The sequence below is a fragment of the Aegilops tauschii genome, unplaced genomic scaffold, assembly GCF_002575655.3.
Source record: "Aegilops tauschii subsp. strangulata cultivar AL8/78 unplaced genomic scaffold, Aet v6.0 ptg000695l_obj, whole genome shotgun sequence".
Taxonomy (NCBI): domain Eukaryota; kingdom Viridiplantae; phylum Streptophyta; class Magnoliopsida; order Poales; family Poaceae; genus Aegilops; species Aegilops tauschii.
In genome coordinates this window covers 16,809-32,325 of record NW_027332928.1, presented here as the reverse complement: position 1 = coordinate 32,325, position 15,517 = coordinate 16,809, and the positions used below count along the sequence as shown (strand labels likewise).

The following is a 15,517-nucleotide window of genomic DNA, read 5'->3' as shown; positions in this document are numbered from 1 at the left end:
TGCGATCATACCAGCACTAAAGCACCGGATCCCATCAGAACTCCGAAGTTAAGCGTGCTTGGGCGAGAGTAGTACTAGGATGGGTGACCTCCTGGGAAGTCCTCGTGTTGCATTCCCTTTTTAATTTGTTTTGCACCGCGTGCAAAACAAAACGCACGAGCGCGACGTATGTTTAGCACGTCTTATTATTTTGCACGTTTACGGTAAGTTTTAGCTCGCTGCTCATTATTCACGCGTCTAGCGGCGGCAAGCGTGTTCTGAAAGGGGTCGAAACCATGGTAAATAGGCACTGGTGCGGTTGAACCGTGGTAAAACTCGTCTCCGTAGTTGAGCGGGAGCGGCCAAAGGAATGTGCAATCGTGTGTGTAGTGGAGCTGGGAGGGGCAAGCATAAGGGACGAAGACGGGGGTAACATGTCGGATGCGATCATACCAGCACTAAAGCACCGGATCCCATCAGAACTCCGAAGTTAAGCGTGCTTGGGCGAGAGTAGTACTAGGATGGGTGACCTCCTGGGAAGTCCTCGTGTTGCATTCCCTTTTTAATTTGTTTTGCACCGCGTGCAAAACAAAACGCACGAGCGCGACGTATGTTTAGCACGTCTTATTATTTTGCACGTTTACGGTAAGTTTTAGCTCGCTGCTCATTATTCACGCGTCTAGCGGCGGCAAGCGTGTTCTGAAAGGGGTCGAAACCATGGTAAATAGGCACTGGTGCGGTTGAACCGTGGTAAAACTCGTCTCCGTAGTTGAGCGGGAGCGGCCAAAGGAATGTGCAATCGTGTGTGTAGTGGAGCTGGGAGGGGCAAGCATAAGGGACGAAGACGGGGGTAACATGTCGGATGCGATCATACCAGCACTAAAGCACCGGATCCCATCAGAACTCCGAAGTTAAGCGTGCTTGGGCGAGAGTAGTACTAGGATGGGTGACCTCCTGGGAAGTCCTCGTGTTGCATTCCCTTTTTAATTTGTTTTGCACCGCGTGCAAAACAAAACGCACGAGCGCGACGTATGTTTAGCACGTCTTATTATTTTGCACGTTTACGGTAAGTTTTAGCTCGCTGCTCATTATTCACGCGTCTAGCGGCGGCAAGCGTGTTCTGAAAGGGGTCGAAACCATGGTAAATAGGCACTGGTGCGGTTGAACCGTGGTAAAACTCGTCTCCGTAGTTGAGCGGGAGCGGCCAAAGGAATGTGCAATCGTGTGTGTAGTGGAGCTGGGAGGGGCAAGCATAAGGGACGAAGACGGGGGTAACATGTCGGATGCGATCATACCAGCACTAAAGCACCGGATCCCATCAGAACTCCGAAGTTAAGCGTGCTTGGGCGAGAGTAGTACTAGGATGGGTGACCTCCTGGGAAGTCCTCGTGTTGCATTCCCTTTTTAATTTGTTTTGCACCGCGTGCAAAACAAAACGCACGAGCGCGACGTATGTTTAGCACGTCTTATTATTTTGCACGTTTACGGTAAGTTTTAGCTCGCTGCTCATTATTCACGCGTCTAGCGGCGGCAAGCGTGTTCTGAAAGGGGTCGAAACCATGGTAAATAGGCACTGGTGCGGTTGAACCGTGGTAAAACTCGTCTCCGTAGTTGAGCGGGAGCGGCCAAAGGAATGTGCAATCGTGTGTGTAGTGGAGCTGGGAGGGGCAAGCATAAGGGACGAAGACGGGGGTAACATGTCGGATGCGATCATACCAGCACTAAAGCACCGGATCCCATCAGAACTCCGAAGTTAAGCGTGCTTGGGCGAGAGTAGTACTAGGATGGGTGACCTCCTGGGAAGTCCTCGTGTTGCATTCCCTTTTTAATTTGTTTTGCACCGCGTGCAAAACAAAACGCACGAGCGCGACGTATGTTTAGCACGTCTTATTATTTTGCACGTTTACGGTAAGTTTTAGCTCGCTGCTCATTATTCACGCGTCTAGCGGCGGCAAGCGTGTTCTGAAAGGGGTCGAAACCATGGTAAATAGGCACTGGTGCGGTTGAACCGTGGTAAAACTCGTCTCCGTAGTTGAGCGGGAGCGGCCAAAGGAATGTGCAATCGTGTGTGTAGTGGAGCTGGGAGGGGCAAGCATAAGGGACGAAGACGGGGGTAACATGTCGGATGCGATCATACCAGCACTAAAGCACCGGATCCCATCAGAACTCCGAAGTTAAGCGTGCTTGGGCGAGAGTAGTACTAGGATGGGTGACCTCCTGGGAAGTCCTCGTGTTGCATTCCCTTTTTAATTTGTTTTGCACCGCGTGCAAAACAAAACGCACGAGCGCGACGTATGTTTAGCACGTCTTATTATTTTGCACGTTTACGGTAAGTTTTAGCTCGCTGCTCATTATTCACGCGTCTAGCGGCGGCAAGCGTGTTCTGAAAGGGGTCGAAACCATGGTAAATAGGCACTGGTGCGGTTGAACCGTGGTAAAACTCGTCTCCGTAGTTGAGCGGGAGCGGCCAAAGGAATGTGCAATCGTGTGTGTAGTGGAGCTGGGAGGGGCAAGCATAAGGGACGAAGACGGGGGTAACATGTCGGATGCGATCATACCAGCACTAAAGCACCGGATCCCATCAGAACTCCGAAGTTAAGCGTGCTTGGGCGAGAGTAGTACTAGGATGGGTGACCTCCTGGGAAGTCCTCGTGTTGCATTCCCTTTTTAATTTGTTTTGCACCGCGTGCAAAACAAAACGCACGAGCGCGACGTATGTTTAGCACGTCTTATTATTTTGCACGTTTACGGTAAGTTTTAGCTCGCTGCTCATTATTCACGCGTCTAGCGGCGGCAAGCGTGTTCTGAAAGGGGTCGAAACCATGGTAAATAGGCACTGGTGCGGTTGAACCGTGGTAAAACTCGTCTCCGTAGTTGAGCGGGAGCGGCCAAAGGAATGTGCAATCGTGTGTGTAGTGGAGCTGGGAGGGGCAAGCATAAGGGACGAAGACGGGGGTAACATGTCGGATGCGATCATACCAGCACTAAAGCACCGGATCCCATCAGAACTCCGAAGTTAAGCGTGCTTGGGCGAGAGTAGTACTAGGATGGGTGACCTCCTGGGAAGTCCTCGTGTTGCATTCCCTTTTTAATTTGTTTTGCACCGCGTGCAAAACAAAACGCACGAGCGCGACGTATGTTTAGCACGTCTTATTATTTTGCACGTTTACGGTAAGTTTTAGCTCGCTGCTCATTATTCACGCGTCTAGCGGCGGCAAGCGTGTTCTGAAAGGGGTCGAAACCATGGTAAATAGGCACTGGTGCGGTTGAACCGTGGTAAAACTCGTCTCCGTAGTTGAGCGGGAGCGGCCAAAGGAATGTGCAATCGTGTGTGTAGTGGAGCTGGGAGGGGCAAGCATAAGGGACGAAGACGGGGGTAACATGTCGGATGCGATCATACCAGCACTAAAGCACCGGATCCCATCAGAACTCCGAAGTTAAGCGTGCTTGGGCGAGAGTAGTACTAGGATGGGTGACCTCCTGGGAAGTCCTCGTGTTGCATTCCCTTTTTAATTTGTTTTGCACCGCGTGCAAAACAAAACGCACGAGCGCGACGTATGTTTAGCACGTCTTATTATTTTGCACGTTTACGGTAAGTTTTAGCTCGCTGCTCATTATTCACGCGTCTAGCGGCGGCAAGCGTGTTCTGAAAGGGGTCGAAACCATGGTAAATAGGCACTGGTGCGGTTGAACCGTGGTAAAACTCGTCTCCGTAGTTGAGCGGGAGCGGCCAAAGGAATGTGCAATCGTGTGTGTAGTGGAGCTGGGAGGGGCAAGCATAAGGGACGAAGACGGGGGTAACATGTCGGATGCGATCATACCAGCACTAAAGCACCGGATCCCATCAGAACTCCGAAGTTAAGCGTGCTTGGGCGAGAGTAGTACTAGGATGGGTGACCTCCTGGGAAGTCCTCGTGTTGCATTCCCTTTTTAATTTGTTTTGCACCGCGTGCAAAACAAAACGCACGAGCGCGACGTATGTTTAGCACGTCTTATTATTTTGCACGTTTACGGTAAGTTTTAGCTCGCTGCTCATTATTCACGCGTCTAGCGGCGGCAAGCGTGTTCTGAAAGGGGTCGAAACCATGGTAAATAGGCACTGGTGCGGTTGAACCGTGGTAAAACTCGTCTCCGTAGTTGAGCGGGAGCGGCCAAAGGAATGTGCAATCGTGTGTGTAGTGGAGCTGGGAGGGGCAAGCATAAGGGACGAAGACGGGGGTAACATGTCGGATGCGATCATACCAGCACTAAAGCACCGGATCCCATCAGAACTCCGAAGTTAAGCGTGCTTGGGCGAGAGTAGTACTAGGATGGGTGACCTCCTGGGAAGTCCTCGTGTTGCATTCCCTTTTTAATTTGTTTTGCACCGCGTGCAAAACAAAACGCACGAGCGCGACGTATGTTTAGCACGTTTTATTATTTTGCACGTTTACGGTAAGTTTTAGCTCGCTGCTCATTATTCACGCGTCTAGCGGCGGCAAGCGTGTTCTGAAAGGGGTCGAAACCATGGTAAATAGGCACTGGTGCGGTTGAACCGTGGTAAAACTCGTCTCCGTAGTTGAGCGGGAGCGGCCAAAGGAATGTGCAATCGTGTGTGTAGTGGAGCTGGGAGGGGCAAGCATAAGGGACGAAGACGGGGGTAACATGTCGGATGCGATCATACCAGCACTAAAGCACCGGATCCCATCAGAACTCCGAAGTTAAGCGTGCTTGGGCGAGAGTAGTACTAGGATGGGTGACCTCCTGGGAAGTCCTCGTGTTGCATTCCCTTTTTAATTTGTTTTGCACCGCGTGCAAAACAAAACGCACGAGCGCGACGTATGTTTAGCACGTTTTATTATTTTGCACGTTTACGGTAAGTTTTAGCTCGCTGCTCATTATTCACGCGTCTAGCGGCGGCAAGCGTGTTCTGAAAGGGGTCGAAACCATGGTAAATAGGCACTGGTGCGGTTGAACCGTGGTAAAACTCGTCTCCGTAGTTGAGCGGGAGCGGCCAAAGGAATGTGCAATCGTGTGTGTAGTGGAGCTGGGAGGGGCAAGCATAAGGGACGAAGACGGGGGTAACATGTCGGATGCGATCATACCAGCACTAAAGCACCGGATCCCATCAGAACTCCGAAGTTAAGCGTGCTTGGGCGAGAGTAGTACTAGGATGGGTGACCTCCTGGGAAGTCCTCGTGTTGCATTCCCTTTTTAATTAACGCACGAGCGCGACGTATGTTTAGCACGTTTTATTATTTTGCACGTTTACGGTAAGTTTTAGCTCGCTGCTCATTATTCACGCGTCTAGCGGCGGCAAGCGTGTTCTGAAAGGGGTCGAAACCATGGTAAATAGGCACTGGTGCGGTTGAACCGTGGTAAAACTCGTCTCCGTAGTTGAGCGGGAGCGGCCAAAGGAATGTGCAATCGTGTGTGTAGTGGAGCTGGGAGGGGCAAGCATAAGGGACGAAGACGGGGGTAACATGTCGGATGCGATCATACCAGCACTAAAGCATCGGATCCCATCAGAACTCCGAAGTTAAGCGTGCTTGGGCGAGAGTAGTACTAGGATGGGTGACCTCCTGGGAAGTCCTCGTGTTGCATTCCCTTTTTAATTTGTTTTGCACCGCGTGCAAAACAAAACGCACGAGCGCGACGTATGTTTAGCACGTTTTATTATTTTGCACGTTTACGGTAAGTTTTAGCTCGCTGCTCATTATTCACGCGTCTAGCGGCGGCAAGCGTGTTCTGAAAGGGGTCGAAACCATGGTAAATAGGCACTGGTGCGGTTGAACCGTGGTAAAACTCGTCTCCGTAGTTGAGCGGGAGCGGCCAAAGGAATGTGCAATCGTGTGTGTAGTGGAGCTGGGAGGGGCAAGCATAAGGGACGAAGACGGGGGTAACATGTCGGATGCGATCATACCAGCACTAAAGCACCGGATCCCATCAGAACTCCGAAGTTAAGCGTGCTTGGGCGAGAGTAGTACTAGGATGGGTGACCTCCTGGGAAGTCCTCGTGTTGCATTCCCTTTTTAATTTGTTTTGCACCGCGTGCAAAACAAAACGCACGAGCGCGACGTATGTTTAGCACGTTTTATTATTTTGCACGTTTACGGTAAGTTTTAGCTCGCTGCTCATTATTCACGCGTCTAGCGGCGGCAAGCGTGTTCTGAAAGGGGTCGAAACCATGGTAAATAGGCACTGGTGCGGTTGAACCGTGGTAAAACTCGTCTCCGTAGTTGAGCGGGAGCGGCCAAAGGAATGTGCAATCGTGTGTGTAGTGGAGCTGGGAGGGGCAAGCATAAGGGACGAAGACGGGGGTAACATGTCGGATGCGATCATACCAGCACTAAAGCACCGGATCCCATCAGAACTCCGAAGTTAAGCGTGCTTGGGCGAGAGTAGTACTAGGATGGGTGACCTCCTGGGAAGTCCTCGTGTTGCATTCCCTTTTTAATTTGTTTTGCACCGCGTGCAAAACAAAACGCACGAGCGCGACGTATGTTTAGCACGTTTTATTATTTTGCACGTTTACGGTAAGTTTTAGCTCGCTGCTCATTATTCACGCGTCTAGCGGCGGCAAGCGTGTTCTGAAAGGGGTCGAAACCATGGTAAATAGGCACTGGTGCGGTTGAACCGTGGTAAAACTCGTCTCCGTAGTTGAGCGGGAGCGGCCAAAGGAATGTGCAATCGTGTGTGTAGTGGAGCTGGGAGGGGCAAGCATAAGGGACGAAGACGGGGGTAACATGTCGGATGCGATCATACCAGCACTAAAGCACCGGATCCCATCAGAACTCCGAAGTTAAGCGTGCTTGGGCGAGAGTAGTACTAGGATGGGTGACCTCCTGGGAAGTCCTCGTGTTGCATTCCCTTTTTAATTTGTTTTGCACCGCGTGCAAAACAAAACGCACGAGCGCGACGTATGTTTAGCACGTTTTATTATTTTGCACGTTTACGGTAAGTTTTAGCTCGCTGCTCATTATTCACGCGTCTAGCGGCGGCGAGCGTGTTCTGAAAGGGGTCGAAACCATGGTAAATAGGCACTGGTGCGGTTGAACCGTGGTAAAACTCGTCTCCGTAGTTGAGCGGGAGCGGCCAAAGGAATGTGCAATCGTGTGTGTAGTGGAGCTGGGAGGGGCAAGCATAAGGGACGAAGACGGGGGTAACATGTCGGATGCGATCATACCAGCACTAAAGCACCGGATCCCATCAGAACTCCGAAGTTAAGCGTGCTTGGGCGAGAGTAGTACTAGGATGGGTGACCTCCTGGGAAGTCCTCGTGTTGCATTCCCTTTTTAATTTGTTTTGCACCGCGTGCAAAACAAAACGCACGAGCGCGACGTATGTTTAGCACGTTTTATTATTTTGCACGTTTACGGTAAGTTTTAGCTCGCTGCTCATTATTCACGCGTCTAGCGGCGGCAAGCGTGTTCTGAAAGGGGTCGAAACCATGGTAAATAGGCACTGGTGCGGTTGAACCGTGGTAAAACTCGTCTCCGTAGTTGAGCGGGAGCGGCCAAAGGAATGTGCAATCGTGTGTGTAGTGGAGCTGGGAGGGGCAAGCATAAGGGACGAAGACGGGGGTAACATGTCGGATGCGATCATACCAGCACTAAAGCACCGGATCCCATCAGAACTCCGAAGTTAAGCGTGCTTGGGCGAGAGTAGTACTAGGATGGGTGACCTCCTGGGAAGTCCTCGTGTTGCATTCCCTTTTTAATTTGTTTTGCACCGCGTGCAAAACAAAACGCACGAGCGCGACGTATGTTTAGCACGTTTTATTATTTTGCACGTTTACGGTAAGTTTTAGCTCGCTGCTCATTATTCACGCGTCTAGCGGCGGCAAGCGTGTTCTGAAAGGGGTCGAAACCATGGTAAATAGGCACTGGTGCGGTTGAACCGTGGTAAAACTCGTCTCCGTAGTTGAGCGGGAGCGGCCAAAGGAATGTGCAATCGTGTGTGTAGTGGAGCTGGGAGGGGCAAGCATAAGGGACGAAGACGGGGGTAACATGTCGGATGCGATCATACCAGCACTAAAGCACCGGATCCCATCAGAACTCCGAAGTTAAGCGTGCTTGGGCGAGAGTAGTACTAGGATGGGTGACCTCCTGGGAAGTCCTCGTGTTGCATTCCCTTTTTAATTTGTTTTGCACCGCGTGCAAAACAAAACGCACGAGCGCGACGTATGTTTAGCACGTCTTATTATTTTGCACGTTTACGGTAAGTTTTAGCTCGCTGCTCATTATTCACGCGTCTAGCGGCGGCAAGCGTGTTCTGAAAGGGGTCGAAACCATGGTAAATAGGCACTGGTGCGGTTGAACCGTGGTAAAACTCGTCTCCGTAGTTGAGCGGGAGCGGCCAAAGGAATGTGCAATCGTGTGTGTAGTGGAGCTGGAGGGGCAAGCATAAGGGACGAAGACGGGGGTAACATGTCGGATGCGATCATACCAGCACTAAAGCACCGGATCCCATCAGAACTCCGAAGTTAAGCGTGCTTGGGCGAGAGTAGTACTAGGATGGGTGACCTCCTGGGAAGTCCTCGTGTTGCATTCCCTTTTTAATTTGTTTTGCACCGCGTGCAAAACAAAACGCACGAGCGCGACGTATGTTTAGCACGTCTTATTATTTTGCACGTTTACGGTAAGTTTTAGCTCGCTGCTCATTATTCACGCGTCTAGCGGCGGCAAGCGTGTTCTGAAAGGGGTCGAAACCATGGTAAATAGGCACTGGTGCGGTTGAACCGTGGTAAAACTCGTCTCCGTAGTTGAGCGGGAGCGCCAAAGGAATGTGCAATCGTGTGTGTAGTGGAGCTGGGAGGGGCAAGCATAAGGGACGAAGACGGGGGTAACATGTCGGATGCGATCATACCAGCACTAAAGCACCGGATCCCATCAGAACTCCGAAGTTAAGCGTGCTTGGGCGAGAGTAGTACTAGGATGGGTGACCTCCTGGGAAGTCTCGTGTTGCATTCCCTTTTTAATTTGTTTTGCACCGCGTGCAAAACAAAACGCACGAGCGCGACGTATGTTTAGCACGTCTTATTATTTTGCACGTTTACGGTAAGTTTTAGCTCGCTGCTCATTATTCACGCGTCTAGCGGCGGCAAGCGTGTTCTGAAAGGGGTCGAAACCATGGTAAATAGGCACTGGTGCGGTTGAACCGTGGTAAAACTCGTCTCCGTAGTTGAGCGGGAGCGGCCAAAGGAATGTGCAATCGTGTGTGTAGTGGAGCTGGGAGGGGCAAGCATAAGGGACGAAGACGGGGTAACATGTCGGATGCGATCATACCAGCACTAAAGCACCGGATCCCATCAGAACTCCGAAGTTAAGCGTGCTTGGGCGAGAGTAGTACTAGGATGGGTGACCTCCTGGAAGTCCTCGTGTTGCATTCCCTTTTTAATTTGTTTTGCACCGCGTGCAAAACAAAACGCACGAGCGCGACGTATGTTTAGCACGTCTTATTATTTTGCACGTTTACGGTAAGTTTTAGCTCGCTGCTCATTATTCACGCGTCTAGCGGCGGCAAGCGTGTTCTGAAAGGGGTCGAAACCATGGTAAATAGGCACTGGTGCGGTTGAACCGTGGTAAAACTCGTCTCCGTAGTTGAGCGGGAGCGGCCAAAGGAATGTGCAATCGTGTGTGTAGTGGAGCTGGGAGGGGCAAGCATAAGGGACGAAGACGGGGGTAACATGTCGGATGCGATCATACCAGCACTAAAGCACCGGATCCCATCAGAACTCCGAAGTTAAGCGTGCTTGGGCGAGAGTAGTACTAGGATGGGTGACCTCCTGGGAAGTCCTCGTGTTGCATTCCCTTTTTAATTTGTTTTGCACCGCGTGCAAAACAAAACGCACGAGCGCGACGTATGTTTAGCACGTCTTATTATTTTGCACGTTTACGGTAAGTTTTAGCTCGCTGCTCATTATTCACGCGTCTAGCGGCGGCAAGCGTGTTCTGAAAGGGGTCGAAACCATGGTAAATAGGCACTGGTGCGGTTGAACCGTGGTAAAACTCGTCTCCGTAGTTGAGCGGGAGCGGCCAAAGGAATGTGCAATCGTGTGTGTAGTGGAGCTGGGAGGGGCAAGCATAAGGGACGAAGACGGGGGTAACATGTCGGATGCGATCATACCAGCACTAAAGCACCGGATCCCATCAGAACTCCGAAGTTAAGCGTGCTTGGGCGAGAGTAGTACTAGGATGGGTGACCTCCTGGGAAGTCCTCGTGTTGCATTCCCTTTTTAATTTGTTTTGCACCGCGTGCAAAACAAAACGCACGAGCGCGACGTATGTTTAGCACGTCTTATTATTTTGCACGTTTACGGTAAGTTTTAGCTCGCTGCTCATTATTCACGCGTCTAGCGGCGGCAAGCGTGTTCTGAAAGGGGTCGAAACCATGGTAAATAGGCACTGGTGCGGTTGAACCGTGGTAAACTCGTCTCCGTAGTTGAGCGGGAGCGGCCAAAGGAATGTGCAATCGTGTGTGTAGTGGAGCTGGGAGGGGCAAGCATAAGGGACGAAGACGGGGGTAACATGTCGGATGCGATCATACCAGCACTAAAGCACCGGATCCCATCAGAACTCCGAAGTTAAGCGTGCTTGGGCGAGAGTAGTACTAGGATGGGTGACCTCCTGGGAAGTCCTCGTGTTGCATTCCCTTTTTAATTTGTTTTGCACCGCGTGCAAAACAAAACGCACGAGCGCGACGTATGTTTAGCACGTCTTATTATTTTGCACGTTTACGGTAAGTTTTAGCTCGCCTGCTCATTATTCACGCGTCTAGCGGCGGCAAGCGTGTTCTGAAGGGGTCGAAACCATGGTAAATAGGCACTGGTGCGGTTGAACCGTGTAAAACTCGTCTCCGTAGTTGAGCGGGAGCGGCCAAAGGAATGTGCAATCGTGTGTGTAGTGGAGCTGGGAGGGGCAAGCATAAGGGACGAAGACGGGGGTAACATGTCGGATGCGATCATACCAGCACTAAAGCACCGGATCCCATCAGAACTCCGAAGTTAAGCGTGCTTGGGCGAGAGTAGTACTAGGATGGGTGACCTCCTGGGAAGTCCTCGTGTTGCATTCCCTTTTTAATTTGTTTTGCACCGCGTGCAAAACAAAACGCACGAGCGCGACGTATGTTAGCACGTCTTATTATTTTGCACGTTTACGGTAAGTTTTAGCTCGCTGCTCATTATTCACGCGTCTAGCGGCGGCAAGCGTGTTCTGAAAGGGGTCGAAACCATGGTAAATAGGCACTGGTGCGGTTGAACCGTGGTAAAACTCGTCTCCGTAGTTGAGCGGGAGCGGCCAAAGGAATGTGCAATCGTGTGTGTAGTGGAGCTGGGAGGGGCAAGCATAAGGGACGAAGACGGGGGTAACATGTCGGATGCGATCATACCAGCACTAAAGCACCGGATCCCATCAGAACTCCGAAGTTAAGCGTGCTTGGGCGAGAGTAGTACTAGGATGGGTGACCTCCTGGGAAGTCCTCGTGTTGCATTCCCTTTTTAATTTGTTTTGCACCGCGTGCAAAACAAAACGCACGAGCGCGACGTATGTTTAGCACGTCTTATTATTTTGCACGTTTACGGTAAGTTTTAGCTCGCTGCTCATTATTCACGCGTCTAGCGGCGGCAAGCGTGTTCTGAAAGGGGTCGAAACCATGGTAAATAGGCACTGGTGCGGTTGAACCGTGGTAAAACTCGTCTCCGTAGTTGAGCGGGGGGAGCGGCCAAAGGAATGTGCAATCGTGTGTGTAGTGGAGCTGGGAGGGGCAAGCATAAGGGACGAAGACGGGGGTAACATGTCGGATGCGATCATACCAGCACTAAAGCACCGGATCCCATCAGAACTCCGAAGTTAAGCGTGCTTGGGCGAGAGTAGTACTAGGATGGGTGACCTCCTGGGAAGTCCTCGTGTTGCATTCCCTTTTTAATTTGTTTTGCACCGCGTGCAAAACAAAACGCACGAGCGCGACGTATGTTTAGCACGTTTTATTATTTTGCACGTTTACGGTAAGTTTTAGCTCGCTGCTCATTATTCACGCATCTAGCGGCGGCAAGCGTGTTCTGAAAGGGGTCGAAACCATGGTAAATAGGCACTGGTGCGGTTGAACCGTGGTAAAACTCGTCTCCGTAGTTGAGCGGGAGCGGCCAAAGGAATGTGCAATCGTGTGTGTAGTGGAGCTGGGAGGGGCAAGCATAAGGGACGAAGACGGGGGTAACATGTCGGATGCGATCATACCAGCACTAAAGCACCGGATCCCATCAGAACTCCGAAGTTAAGCGTGCTTGGGCGAGAGTAGTACTAGGATGGGTGACCTCCTGGGAAGTCCTCGTGTTGCATTCCCTTTTTAATTTGTTTTGCACCGCGTGCAAAACAAAACGCACGAGCGCGACGTATGTTTAGCACGTTTTATTATTTTGCACGTTTACGGTAAGTTTTAGCTCGCTGCTCATTATTCACGCGTCTAGCGGCGGCAAGCGTGTTCTGAAAGGGGTCGAAACCATGGTAAATAGGCACTGGTGCGGTTGAACCGTGGTAAAACTCGTCTCCGTAGTTGAGCGGGAGCGGCCAAAGGAATGTGCAATCGTGTGTGTAGTGGAGCTGGGAGGGGCAAGCATAAGGGACGAAGACGGGGGTAACATGTCGGATGCGATCATACCAGCACTAAAGCACCGGATCCCATCAGAACTCCGAAGTTAAGCGTGCTTGGGCGAGAGTAGTACTAGGATGGGTGACCTCCTGGGAAGTCCTCGTGTTGCATTCCCTTTTTAATTTGTTTTGCACCGCGTGCAAAACAAAACGCACGAGCGCGACGTATGTTTAGCACGTTTTATTATTTTGCACGTTTACGGTAAGTTTTAGCTCGCTGCTCATTATTCACGCGTCTAGCGGCGGCAAGCGTGTTCTGAAAGGGGTCGAAACCATGGTAAATAGGCACTGGTGCGGTTGAACCGTGGTAAAACTCGTCTCCGTAGTTGAGCGGGAGCGGCCAAAGGAATGTGCAATCGTGTGTGTAGTGGAGCTGGGAGGGGCAAGCATAAGGGACGAAGACGGGGGTAACATGTCGGATGCGATCATACCAGCACTAAAGCACCGGATCCCATCAGAACTCCGAAGTTAAGCGTGCTTGGGCGAGAGTAGTACTAGGATGGGTGACCTCCTGGGAAGTCCTCGTGTTGCATTCCCTTTTTAATTTGTTTTGCACCGCGTGCAAAACAAAACGCACGAGCGCGACGTATGTTTAGCACGTTTTATTATTTTGCACGTTTACGGTAAGTTTTAGCTCGCTGCTCATTATTCACGCGTCTAGCGGCGGCAAGCGTGTTCTGAAAGGGGTCGAAACCATGGTAAATAGGCACTGGTGCGGTTGAACCGTGGTAAAACTCGTCTCCGTAGTTGAGCGGGAGCGGCCAAAGGAATGTGCAATCGTGTGTGTAGTGGAGCTGGGAGGGGCAAGCATAAGGGACGAAGACGGGGGTAACATGTCGGATGCGATCATACCAGCACTAAAGCACCGGATCCCATCAGAACTCCGAAGTTAAGCGTGCTTGGGCGAGAGTAGTACTAGGATGGGTGACCTCCTGGGAAGTCCTCGTGTTGCATTCCCTTTTTAATTAACGCACGAGCGCGACGTATGTTTAGCACGTTTTATTATTTTGCACGTTTACGGTAAGTTTTAGCTCGCTGCTCATTATTCACGCGTCTAGCGGCGGCAAGCGTGTTCTGAAAGGGGTCGAAACCATGGTAAATAGGCACTGGTGCGGTTGAACCGTGGTAAAACTCGTCTCCGTAGTTGAGCGGGAGCGGCCAAAGGAATGTGCAATCGTGTGTGTAGTGGAGCTGGGAGGGGCAAGCATAAGGGACGAAGACGGGGGTAACATGTCGGATGCGATCATACCAGCACTAAAGCATCGGATCCCATCAGAACTCCGAAGTTAAGCGTGCTTGGGCGAGAGTAGTACTAGGATGGGTGACCTCCTGGGAAGTCCTCGTGTTGCATTCCCTTTTTAATTTGTTTTGCACCGCGTGCAAAACAAAACGCACGAGCGCGACGTATGTTTAGCACGTTTTATTATTTTGCACGTTTACGGTAAGTTTTAGCTCGCTGCTCATTATTCACGCGTCTAGCGGCGGCAAGCGTGTTCTGAAAGGGGTCGAAACCATGGTAAATAGGCACTGGTGCGGTTGAACCGTGGTAAAACTCGTCTCCGTAGTTGAGCGGGAGCGGCCAAAGGAATGTGCAATCGTGTGTGTAGTGGAGCTGGGAGGGGCAAGCATAAGGGACGAAGACGGGGGTAACATGTCGGATGCGATCATACCAGCACTAAAGCACCGGATCCCATCAGAACTCCGAAGTTAAGCGTGCTTGGGCGAGAGTAGTACTAGGATGGGTGACCTCCTGGGAAGTCCTCGTGTTGCATTCCCTTTTTAATTTGTTTTGCACCGCGTGCAAAACAAAACGCACGAGCGCGACGTATGTTTAGCACGTTTTATTATTTTGCACGTTTACGGTAAGTTTTAGCTCGCTGCTCATTATTCACGCGTCTAGCGGCGGCAAGCGTGTTCTGAAAGGGGTCGAAACCATGGTAAATAGGCACTGGTGCGGTTGAACCGTGGTAAAACTCGTCTCCGTAGTTGAGCGGGAGCGGCCAAAGGAATGTGCAATCGTGTGTGTAGTGGAGCTGGGAGGGGCAAGCATAAGGGACGAAGACGGGGGTAACATGTCGGATGCGATCATACCAGCACTAAAGCACCGGATCCCATCAGAACTCCGAAGTTAAGCGTGCTTGGGCGAGAGTAGTACTAGGATGGGTGACCTCCTGGGAAGTCCTCGTGTTGCATTCCCTTTTTAATTTGTTTTGCACCGCGTGCAAAACAAAACGCACGAGCGCGACGTATGTTTAGCACGTTTTATTATTTTGCACGTTTACGGTAAGTTTTAGCTCGCTGCTCATTATTCACGCGTCTAGCGGCGGCAAGCGTGTTCTGAAAGGGGTCGAAACCATGGTAAATAGGCACTGGTGCGGTTGAACCGTGGTAAAACTCGTCTCCGTAGTTGAGCGGGAGCGGCCAAAGGAATGTGCAATCGTGTGTGTAGTGGAGCTGGGAGGGGCAAGCATAAGGGACGAAGACGGGGGTAACATGTCGGATGCGATCATACCAGCACTAAAGCACCGGATCCCATCAGAACTCCGAAGTTAAGCGTGCTTGGGCGAGAGTAGTACTAGGATGGGTGACCTCCTGGGAAGTCCTCGTGTTGCATTCCCTTTTTAATTTGTTTTGCACCGCGTGCAAAACAAAACGCACGAGCGCGACGTATGTTTAGCACGTTTTATTATTTTGCACGTTTACGGTAAGTTTTAGCTCGCTGCTCATTATTCACGCGTCTAGCGGCGGCAAGCGTGTTCTGAAAGGGGTCGAAACCATGGTAAATAGGCACTGGTGCGGTTGAACCGTGGTAAAACTCGTCTCCGTAGTTGAGCGGGAGCGGCCAAAGGAATGTGCAATCGTGTGTGTAGTGGAGCTGGGAGGGGCAAGCATAAGGGACGAAGACGGGGGTAACA

At 51.2% G+C, this 15,517-nt stretch overlaps 37 non-coding genes across 37 annotated transcripts; all 37 read left to right on the top strand.

Moving 5' to 3' along the window:
- LOC141033569 (5S ribosomal RNA) lies at positions 1 to 116 on the top strand (the record flags this gene model as incomplete). The annotated part of the gene is made up of 1 exon (XR_012195406.1): positions 1 to 116. It is a non-coding gene; the product is annotated as a 5S ribosomal RNA (ribosomal RNA).
- Positions 117 to 418: 302 nt separating this feature from the next.
- Positions 419 to 537, top strand: LOC141033562 (5S ribosomal RNA). The gene has a single exon (XR_012195400.1). It is a non-coding gene; the product is annotated as a 5S ribosomal RNA (ribosomal RNA).
- Positions 538 to 839: 302 nt separating this feature from the next.
- Positions 840 to 958, top strand: LOC141033561 (5S ribosomal RNA). Its single transcript, XR_012195399.1, has one exon. It is a non-coding gene; the product is annotated as a 5S ribosomal RNA (ribosomal RNA).
- A 302-nt stretch (positions 959 to 1,260) lies between these two features.
- On the top strand, positions 1,261 to 1,379 carry LOC141033560 (5S ribosomal RNA). The gene has a single exon (XR_012195398.1). It is a non-coding gene; the product is annotated as a 5S ribosomal RNA (ribosomal RNA).
- Positions 1,380 to 1,681: 302 nt separating this feature from the next.
- Positions 1,682 to 1,800, top strand: LOC141033559 (5S ribosomal RNA). Its single transcript, XR_012195397.1, has one exon. It is a non-coding gene; the product is annotated as a 5S ribosomal RNA (ribosomal RNA).
- A 302-nt stretch (positions 1,801 to 2,102) lies between these two features.
- Positions 2,103 to 2,221, top strand: LOC141033558 (5S ribosomal RNA). The gene has a single exon (XR_012195396.1). It is a non-coding gene; the product is annotated as a 5S ribosomal RNA (ribosomal RNA).
- A 302-nt stretch (positions 2,222 to 2,523) lies between these two features.
- LOC141033557 (5S ribosomal RNA) lies at positions 2,524 to 2,642 on the top strand. Its single transcript, XR_012195395.1, has one exon. It is a non-coding gene; the product is annotated as a 5S ribosomal RNA (ribosomal RNA).
- Positions 2,643 to 2,944: 302 nt separating this feature from the next.
- LOC141033555 (5S ribosomal RNA) lies at positions 2,945 to 3,063 on the top strand. The gene has a single exon (XR_012195393.1). It is a non-coding gene; the product is annotated as a 5S ribosomal RNA (ribosomal RNA).
- Positions 3,064 to 3,365: 302 nt separating this feature from the next.
- Positions 3,366 to 3,484, top strand: LOC141033554 (5S ribosomal RNA). The gene has a single exon (XR_012195392.1). It is a non-coding gene; the product is annotated as a 5S ribosomal RNA (ribosomal RNA).
- Positions 3,485 to 3,786: 302 nt separating this feature from the next.
- LOC141033553 (5S ribosomal RNA) lies at positions 3,787 to 3,905 on the top strand. Its single transcript, XR_012195391.1, has one exon. It is a non-coding gene; the product is annotated as a 5S ribosomal RNA (ribosomal RNA).
- A 302-nt stretch (positions 3,906 to 4,207) lies between these two features.
- Positions 4,208 to 4,326, top strand: LOC141033552 (5S ribosomal RNA). Its single transcript, XR_012195390.1, has one exon. It is a non-coding gene; the product is annotated as a 5S ribosomal RNA (ribosomal RNA).
- A 302-nt stretch (positions 4,327 to 4,628) lies between these two features.
- LOC141033551 (5S ribosomal RNA) lies at positions 4,629 to 4,747 on the top strand. Its single transcript, XR_012195389.1, has one exon. It is a non-coding gene; the product is annotated as a 5S ribosomal RNA (ribosomal RNA).
- A 302-nt stretch (positions 4,748 to 5,049) lies between these two features.
- LOC141033550 (5S ribosomal RNA) lies at positions 5,050 to 5,168 on the top strand. Its single transcript, XR_012195388.1, has one exon. It is a non-coding gene; the product is annotated as a 5S ribosomal RNA (ribosomal RNA).
- Positions 5,169 to 5,446: 278 nt separating this feature from the next.
- LOC141033566 (5S ribosomal RNA) lies at positions 5,447 to 5,565 on the top strand. Its single transcript, XR_012195403.1, has one exon. It is a non-coding gene; the product is annotated as a 5S ribosomal RNA (ribosomal RNA).
- Positions 5,566 to 5,867: 302 nt separating this feature from the next.
- On the top strand, positions 5,868 to 5,986 carry LOC141033549 (5S ribosomal RNA). Its single transcript, XR_012195387.1, has one exon. It is a non-coding gene; the product is annotated as a 5S ribosomal RNA (ribosomal RNA).
- A 302-nt stretch (positions 5,987 to 6,288) lies between these two features.
- On the top strand, positions 6,289 to 6,407 carry LOC141033548 (5S ribosomal RNA). The gene has a single exon (XR_012195386.1). It is a non-coding gene; the product is annotated as a 5S ribosomal RNA (ribosomal RNA).
- A 302-nt stretch (positions 6,408 to 6,709) lies between these two features.
- Positions 6,710 to 6,828, top strand: LOC141033547 (5S ribosomal RNA). The gene has a single exon (XR_012195385.1). It is a non-coding gene; the product is annotated as a 5S ribosomal RNA (ribosomal RNA).
- A 302-nt stretch (positions 6,829 to 7,130) lies between these two features.
- Positions 7,131 to 7,249, top strand: LOC141033546 (5S ribosomal RNA). The gene has a single exon (XR_012195384.1). It is a non-coding gene; the product is annotated as a 5S ribosomal RNA (ribosomal RNA).
- Positions 7,250 to 7,551: 302 nt separating this feature from the next.
- On the top strand, positions 7,552 to 7,670 carry LOC141033544 (5S ribosomal RNA). Its single transcript, XR_012195382.1, has one exon. It is a non-coding gene; the product is annotated as a 5S ribosomal RNA (ribosomal RNA).
- Positions 7,671 to 7,972: 302 nt separating this feature from the next.
- LOC141033543 (5S ribosomal RNA) lies at positions 7,973 to 8,091 on the top strand. Its single transcript, XR_012195381.1, has one exon. It is a non-coding gene; the product is annotated as a 5S ribosomal RNA (ribosomal RNA).
- Positions 8,092 to 8,392: 301 nt separating this feature from the next.
- LOC141033542 (5S ribosomal RNA) lies at positions 8,393 to 8,511 on the top strand. Its single transcript, XR_012195380.1, has one exon. It is a non-coding gene; the product is annotated as a 5S ribosomal RNA (ribosomal RNA).
- A 301-nt stretch (positions 8,512 to 8,812) lies between these two features.
- Positions 8,813 to 8,930, top strand: LOC141033564 (5S ribosomal RNA). Its single transcript, XR_012195401.1, has one exon. It is a non-coding gene; the product is annotated as a 5S ribosomal RNA (ribosomal RNA).
- A 301-nt stretch (positions 8,931 to 9,231) lies between these two features.
- On the top strand, positions 9,232 to 9,349 carry LOC141033567 (5S ribosomal RNA). The gene has a single exon (XR_012195404.1). It is a non-coding gene; the product is annotated as a 5S ribosomal RNA (ribosomal RNA).
- Positions 9,350 to 9,651: 302 nt separating this feature from the next.
- LOC141033541 (5S ribosomal RNA) lies at positions 9,652 to 9,770 on the top strand. Its single transcript, XR_012195379.1, has one exon. It is a non-coding gene; the product is annotated as a 5S ribosomal RNA (ribosomal RNA).
- A 302-nt stretch (positions 9,771 to 10,072) lies between these two features.
- On the top strand, positions 10,073 to 10,191 carry LOC141033540 (5S ribosomal RNA). The gene has a single exon (XR_012195378.1). It is a non-coding gene; the product is annotated as a 5S ribosomal RNA (ribosomal RNA).
- A 301-nt stretch (positions 10,192 to 10,492) lies between these two features.
- Positions 10,493 to 10,611, top strand: LOC141033617 (5S ribosomal RNA). Its single transcript, XR_012195452.1, has one exon. It is a non-coding gene; the product is annotated as a 5S ribosomal RNA (ribosomal RNA).
- Positions 10,612 to 10,912: 301 nt separating this feature from the next.
- Positions 10,913 to 11,031, top strand: LOC141033616 (5S ribosomal RNA). Its single transcript, XR_012195451.1, has one exon. It is a non-coding gene; the product is annotated as a 5S ribosomal RNA (ribosomal RNA).
- Positions 11,032 to 11,332: 301 nt separating this feature from the next.
- On the top strand, positions 11,333 to 11,451 carry LOC141033615 (5S ribosomal RNA). Its single transcript, XR_012195450.1, has one exon. It is a non-coding gene; the product is annotated as a 5S ribosomal RNA (ribosomal RNA).
- A 305-nt stretch (positions 11,452 to 11,756) lies between these two features.
- On the top strand, positions 11,757 to 11,875 carry LOC141033614 (5S ribosomal RNA). The gene has a single exon (XR_012195449.1). It is a non-coding gene; the product is annotated as a 5S ribosomal RNA (ribosomal RNA).
- A 302-nt stretch (positions 11,876 to 12,177) lies between these two features.
- LOC141033613 (5S ribosomal RNA) lies at positions 12,178 to 12,296 on the top strand. The gene has a single exon (XR_012195448.1). It is a non-coding gene; the product is annotated as a 5S ribosomal RNA (ribosomal RNA).
- Positions 12,297 to 12,598: 302 nt separating this feature from the next.
- On the top strand, positions 12,599 to 12,717 carry LOC141033611 (5S ribosomal RNA). The gene has a single exon (XR_012195446.1). It is a non-coding gene; the product is annotated as a 5S ribosomal RNA (ribosomal RNA).
- Positions 12,718 to 13,019: 302 nt separating this feature from the next.
- Positions 13,020 to 13,138, top strand: LOC141033610 (5S ribosomal RNA). The gene has a single exon (XR_012195445.1). It is a non-coding gene; the product is annotated as a 5S ribosomal RNA (ribosomal RNA).
- A 302-nt stretch (positions 13,139 to 13,440) lies between these two features.
- Positions 13,441 to 13,559, top strand: LOC141033609 (5S ribosomal RNA). The gene has a single exon (XR_012195444.1). It is a non-coding gene; the product is annotated as a 5S ribosomal RNA (ribosomal RNA).
- A 278-nt stretch (positions 13,560 to 13,837) lies between these two features.
- On the top strand, positions 13,838 to 13,956 carry LOC141033565 (5S ribosomal RNA). The gene has a single exon (XR_012195402.1). It is a non-coding gene; the product is annotated as a 5S ribosomal RNA (ribosomal RNA).
- A 302-nt stretch (positions 13,957 to 14,258) lies between these two features.
- LOC141033608 (5S ribosomal RNA) lies at positions 14,259 to 14,377 on the top strand. The gene has a single exon (XR_012195443.1). It is a non-coding gene; the product is annotated as a 5S ribosomal RNA (ribosomal RNA).
- A 302-nt stretch (positions 14,378 to 14,679) lies between these two features.
- On the top strand, positions 14,680 to 14,798 carry LOC141033607 (5S ribosomal RNA). Its single transcript, XR_012195442.1, has one exon. It is a non-coding gene; the product is annotated as a 5S ribosomal RNA (ribosomal RNA).
- Positions 14,799 to 15,100: 302 nt separating this feature from the next.
- On the top strand, positions 15,101 to 15,219 carry LOC141033606 (5S ribosomal RNA). Its single transcript, XR_012195441.1, has one exon. It is a non-coding gene; the product is annotated as a 5S ribosomal RNA (ribosomal RNA).
- Positions 15,220 to 15,517: the final 298 nt, after the last annotated feature.